The sequence below is a fragment of the Microtus pennsylvanicus genome, chromosome 6 (genome assembly GCF_037038515.1).
Source record: "Microtus pennsylvanicus isolate mMicPen1 chromosome 6, mMicPen1.hap1, whole genome shotgun sequence".
In the NCBI taxonomy this organism is placed as follows: Eukaryota; Metazoa; Chordata; class Mammalia; order Rodentia; family Cricetidae; genus Microtus; species Microtus pennsylvanicus.
Genome location: NC_134584.1, coordinates 37,570,204 through 37,577,156, shown reverse-complemented (window position 1 = coordinate 37,577,156; position 6,953 = coordinate 37,570,204).

The window sequence follows — 6,953 nt, the reverse complement described above, 5'->3', positions numbered from 1 at the left end:
CGAAGCATGGATGTTGTGAATATCTTTACAGGCTGGAAAAGTTAACAAATAAATACTGTTTATTTGTGCAGAAAGTGGGAAATCGAAGGAAGTTAAGCTATAGTAGAGGCCCCAGCGAGGCCAAGATCATGCTTATTCATCTCTTGCCCCGAAGGAAAATGGAAACCCAAAGAGTTGGTTGAGATCTGATTTCTTGAACACAAGAATAAGACACTTCGGAGAAACCAAGGTTGCCAATGGGGAGTCATTGAAAAATAAATAAATAAAGACATTGTGGGAAGAGTTACGTAGGAGAAGTAACCAGGGAAGAGATGGCAGTTGATGCAGATCATAGTGCTTACAAATAAACCCACCAACAGAGAAGGTGACTAGGAATCCATTTCTGGCTTTAATGTTCTGCTGCCACCATCTTAGAATTCTTAATAATATTATAAGAGAAGTCCACAGGACCATGGAACCTTCAATCAAGTCAAAGAGATGACATAATACATAAATCCTTGCCTGCCTCTTCATGTGCTACATTTCCAGTACCTAGATTCCATCAGATCGTGACAAATAGGAATTCAGAAGGACTTAAACGACGTATACAGTAAGTGTATGAAGCCTACGCCCAGATAAGAGGAACTACTGTCATGGTTTATACATGTGTTTTATAAAAGTCCATATAGATCAAGAAGCTTGATCCCCAAAGTGTAGTGTCAGGGGATGCTGTGGACTTTTAAGAGGGGAAACCTAAGGGGAAAGTCGTTAGGTCACTGGGGCCTAGTGCTTCCCTCCCCTCTCCTCTTTCTCCTTTTTCTAGAGGCCTCCTACATTCTAGGTAGGCACTTTATAGCTGACCTATATACCCCTCAACTCAGACCTTTCTCGTGGTAACTTGAGAGCCTGAGGCGTCTCCCTGTAGTAGCACAGACAGACTAGTGCAGGTGGTTAACCCTCGGAAGCCGTGCTCCCTGACCAAATCTGACCTTGCTTTAATGGCAGGAAGAAAGCTATGGCATTTTAAGAAGTACAAACAAGCAGGAATACCAATCGTGTTCTTTCTTCCTCGCGTTATTTCCCTCTACAAGCTAACCACCAGGAATAGTTACCTAGGAGAGGGAAGGCAAGATCAATTGATAATTCCACTTTAATATTTTTCCTAGTTCTTTCTTACTCCTCAAAAACCAGAAGTCAAATATTGATAGATAGCATGTATCAAGAAATGAAATAAGAACAGGTAAATTTGGGGTCAAATACAAATCTAACTATGCACGACAAATCACACACCGTGATTTTAGTGACCTTGTATACAAGTTACAAGTAGCATCTAAGTTGACTTTGAACAATAAAGATGCATGCTAAACTTTATGTTATTAACATTTTTATTTCATTTTCACTTAGAGTGAGATCATGTAGCAAATAGAAAACATTACTATCAGGCAAAATCAAAACTTTGGAAAATAAACCAATGCTGGCGATATATGCCTGTAATTTCAAGATTTGAGAGTTTGAGTTGGGATGACCATGAGTTTAAGGCTAGTCTGGGCTAAATAGTGAGGTCCTCTTTGAAAAAAAATTAAAGAAAATAAAAACTTTATAGCAACATCTTCCTTGTCAGTCTGTTTTATGAGCAAGGGTTTTATTATATGGCCCAGGCTGGCAGGGCCCTTGCTATGGTTTCCCAATCTAATTGCCAACCATCTCTTGCCTTAGCTCCCAAGCACTGGGATTACAGGCATTGCCACTACACCCCAATATGTGTGTCCTCCCTCCTGCTGTTTGAACTAGGGGCCCCACCCTTTCAGTTTTGCACTGAGCCCTGCAAGTTACAAGGTCAGTCCTGTGTTCACTCTATAGATATCCGCGGGAATAAGTGGCTGTAATTCCAGCATTAATACCTGCTGATCTTAGGTAATATCTCACCTCCAAGCTCTCTTTCCTCGTGGGTAAAATGGGCATCTTAACAATTCATTTGAAACAACCATAGGATCTTTATGTGTCTGGAGTGAAAAACTCTTATGAATGTGACTTAGGCGGCTGGAGAGATGGCTCAGTGGTTAAGAGCATTGGCTGCTCTTTCAAAGGTCCTGAGTTCAATTCCCGGCAACCACATGGTGGCTCACAACCATCTGTAATGAGGTCTGGTGCCCTCTTCTGGCCTGTAGACATACACACAGACAGAATATTGTATACATAATAAATAAATAAAAAAAAAAGAATGACACTTAGCACTGTGGCAGTCACATAACAGGTTTAATGAATGCTGGCACTTGCCACCTCTGAGGAGCATTAGCTCTTACAAGGTACACTGCAGTCCCGGTTTTCTCACTCCGACATTGGGATACTGGAGCAGCCTCGTTGTGTGAACTTTGCTCTGCCCGCCACCAAGGCTCCCTCCCTTTGCCTAACAGGGAAGACTGCAGTCAGGCCAGGCCCTTGTGCGAGGTTGGTATTACGTCACTGTTCTCTAAGATGATAATCTATCCCTGACCCCCTGACTATGGCCACCATGTCCTAGAACATGCAGGACAAGTCCAAAACAGAGCACAAAGAGGCAGCAATCCACTTGACTTCCTGACAGAGGGCAACATCCTTGGCACACATGTTGCACTTCCCAAGTCGAAGCCTGGCCTCAAGGTGATCTTTGAAATTTCAGGTGAATGAAAAATGGAAGTTCTTTCTGAAGTTTTTTTTTTCTTTCTACTCTTGGATTGGAAAGAAACCTACTATAGAACACAACATGGAAATCATATTTCCCTTTTCCATGTGCAGGACAAAATTGCACTGGTTTTGACCTCAGCCCACAACATTGAAACAGCAGAGCTCGGCCAACCTCTGTCGGGGCTCTTGAGAGTGTGGCTTAAGGATGATTGCCATAAAATCAACCTGAGTAAGGTTTACCGGTGCAAAGTCCTGGGCGGTTAGGGATCTGCATCTCACTGATGAGCCTAGGCAAGTCTGAGCGCCACAGCTCTTAAGTGATTGTGTGAAATAGGAGGGAAGAGTGTGAGCGACTGTGAAGAAATACAGAGATGTGGTTCATGAGGCGTAGTTAAACCCAACTACGACAGTCATGTGCTTCCTGATTTGGTAAGCATGGTCCCAGGTCTGGAGTCCACAGACCCCTGAAGTTTGGGGGCTCTGAGTGCTACACTGTATCATCTGTAGAAACTTAAAGGGGTCTTCTGCAGGAGGAATGAACCCCTGAATTTGAGAAGGAAAGGGGTCATGCTGAAGACACTAAAGAAAGCCTGGCAAACCTAGGAAGTCCTGGTGTGGGAATTAAACAGGTGTCAAACAGTGTCACACCCACCTGGTGTGGTACACAGGCAGGACACAAGGCAGGACAGTTTTTTGGAAACCAGTTTCTGACTCTTCCTCTTCCTTAGGTATCTTTCGCTAAAGCTGGTCTGCGGGTCATGAGATAGCATCCTTTTGCTTCACTCCCCTGCTTCAATCTTTATCCACTTTAGAAAAACCAGTCTTTCACTGCCCTCCCACAACCTGAGCGCTGAAGCAATGGCAATGTTGTCGAAGGAAGGGCAACTGGCGTGAAGATCTACTCCCCCGAAGAAATGAGTGCTGTACCCGAACACCCTTCACTCCCCAACTCAGTTCCCAACCACTCGCATTTGCGCTTGTCCTGACTGAAAAAAACAAGTCATCCATCCAGGTATCTTCACACAAGAGCACAGAACAAGGGATCCGATCCATTAGCATGGTCTCATGTCCTTACTTCCCTGCAATTGGAAACCTTGCGATCCTTTGAAGGAGATGCGGGCGACTCCCGCTTCGATACAGTATCTACAGTACGCCTGGAAAAGCCATCAAAAGCCTGAAAGGTACTAGGGCTGTTTACCCCACATTCCTAGCTATCTGTTGCCCAATTAACATGATTAGCAGCTGAGAAAATACTGCCCTCCCCCGTCAGAGATGAATCGACTCCCCCCCCCACACCCCGAACTGGGAAACAAAGGGAGAGAGGCAATCGTGTTTATGAAGTTATTGCAAACAAATGCACTTCAAAAGGAACTGCGGTGACAGATTCCGCTTCACAGTGTCCGTCCTCCTCCCCACCATGACAGGCAGCCTCTGGGGACCCTTCCTCCACTTCTGCCAGGGTTTTCAGTCCTGGTCCTCAGCTGTAAGATGGAATGCAAGGTGCAGAAATATCCTAGCCTAGAGCCTAGACCACCAGCAGGGTCCAGCCAGTTGGTACCTGTTGAACACTGGAAAACGGTCCCTGGCCCTGTCTTAGGTGTGTAAGGCACATTTGATGGCAAAGATTTAGTACCAAAAAAAAAAAAGAAGAAGAAGAAGAAAAGAAAGAGGAAAATAAAAGAAAGAGAAGAAAAAAGATGACTATTTTTTGAATTGATAAAACTTGCTGAGATGATATCTTGAATGTATTGGCTTCAAATACTTCATCAAAATGCATGTCACCTGTTTCTTTTTACTTAAAAAAAACTCCTATAGAACATTTAAAATGATGTGTGCCTCCCACTTGTGGCTGCTGTTATATTCCATTAGGCGGTCTGTCAGTCTAGACTGTGGGTTGAGCAGGCCTGGGGCAAAAGTCGGTGAGCATGTAGAAGCCTAGTTCTCGGTGGTAAAGGGAGTCGGAGAGATTTTAGGCTGGCAGTGACCCCTCTTGCTGAAAAGAGGGATGTCTGTGACGAAGGCCGCATGTGGAGGCCAGGCTGACAGGCTGCAAACCTGCCTTCCTTCTGCTTCTAATACTTAACCTCAAAGGAACTTTAATATTTAAACCAAATGGCATGTGAGATTTCAGTAGGCTGATGTATTGCTCTCTGCTCAGCCATTTGAGAAATCCTACAGAGGCCTCCGCACAGCTGAACTCCAGTTGCTGCCACATCCCCGGTGGAAGTCTGGCGCAGCACTAATGAGCTGATGAAATTTTTTTCTCACTTGTTTGATATTAAATAGGAAAGCCTTTCGAATTAAACGTTTACAGATAGTGTGAAAATTGGAAGTGTGGGTTTCAGCTGAGCCAAGTACAACAGACCTGAAGGCTGCAGATGCCTGCTGCTGGGGAGATGGTGCCGTGGGCTCCCCTGCCCCGCAAAGGGAAGCGGAGCATTGCTGACTTCCTCCTTCCGGTCATAGATCGTCCAGGCGCTGTGGTGGGCTCGCTCTGCTGAGGGTCAGGTCTGTCCTGAACACCTTGGTTTAACACAATGGGAACTCACTAGTTTAAGCCAAGAACTTGGTGCTTTCCCATTCTGAGATTGGATTCCTTTGTTCTGTTTAGAAGCCAACGCCAGCCATGGTGTAAGGGTTCTGGATGGGTCCTCAGACTATGGCGGCAAGCGCTTTCTGAGCGCTGAGATAGCTCTTGCTTCATCTTCAGCGCTGTGTGGCATTAAAGGCATGATTGGTTTTGTTCTGTGTTGCTGTTGCCGGGGTGGGGGTGGGGTGCCCACACACCACGGTGAACAGTGTAAAGGCCAGAGGATAACTCCGTGGAATCAGGTCTCTAACACCTTTATGTGGTTTCCCAGAATCAAACTCAGATCTTCAGGCTTGTGCTGCAAGCTCTTTACCCAATTAGCCATTTCATCACACACAAACCCCGACCACCTGTGTGCTTCCCTTTGTTTTCTTTTCAAGTTGCTCTGGGTTATAGAGAAAGAGGCGGAGACAACTATTAACCCAGACGGACTGACCTGAACCCGGAACTGAGCCGGGAGGACCATCTCTACAGCATCCAGCAGGAACAGCAAAATGACAAATAAGACTTGTAGTCACTCAGAGGATGGGAGCAACAGGAGGCCCTGAGACAATCGGAAGGTACTTGGTTTGAGGTAAGACGGACCACTCTTGATCTCTAGTGATCTTTCAGAGGTCAGTGGGTCCTGGGTCAGGCTGGCGGCCACGTGCTCTAGAGACGACAACCTTGCTTCCATTGAGAAGCCATCTTTGAGTGAGATCATTTAAACTGATTGATGTACAATGGAGGTTTGAAATGAAGCCCAGACCTCCAGGAACTCAGCCATGTCTGTCCCCACAGTGTAGCCCTGGGGTACTACACACACACACACACACACACACACACACACACACACACACACAGCTGGTTGGTCAAACATATTGATGTAAAAACATATTGAAAGATCAGAAGTTCAGCATCATTTTAGGCTACATAGTGAGTCCAAGGACAGCCTGGGATACACGAAACCCCGTTCTTTAAAAGAAAGAAAATAATCGCTCCATGCGTGAGGTAAAGGAAGGATGTTACCTCACTGGCCACCTTGTGTGAACTGCAACCCCCTCCTTGTGTGAGCTGCACCCCCTCCTTGAACCTCTTGCGAAAAGCTGCCTAACCTTCCCCATGGCACCAGGTGGGCCATGGCAAGGTTTCAGGAAAGGAAACAGAGCTGCAAGAAAGCAATTGGGGAACTCAGAGGGGGAGCAAGGGTGTATGCAGGCCCTGCTTACAAAAGCTGAGTGTCACATCCAGCTAGTCCTGCAGGCTCATCTCTTCTGGGAGGCAAGGAATGAATTCTCACCCCTGCCACCATTACCTCCTTTTATTTCCCATGAGAACAGTACTTGAACCTCTGGAATTCTCAGAGAAGGGAGAGTTTTTAAACTCAGTATTTTAGGGCTAGTACGATGGTCTGATGGGTAAGGGCACCTACCATAAACATCTGACAACCAGAGTTCAGTCCCAGAACCCACATAGACGTGGAAGAATTGTGTCCTTTGGCCTCCACACTAATGTCATGACACATGGGCTCCTTCCCTACACATACCACACACGCGCGCATGCACACCCACCCACTCACACCCACACACACACACACCCACCGACCCACCCACACACACACACACACCCACCGACTCACCCACACACACACACACACCCACCGACTCACACACACACACACACACACACACACACACACACACACACACACCAGCAATGAAATGTTAGAAAGAAATCACAT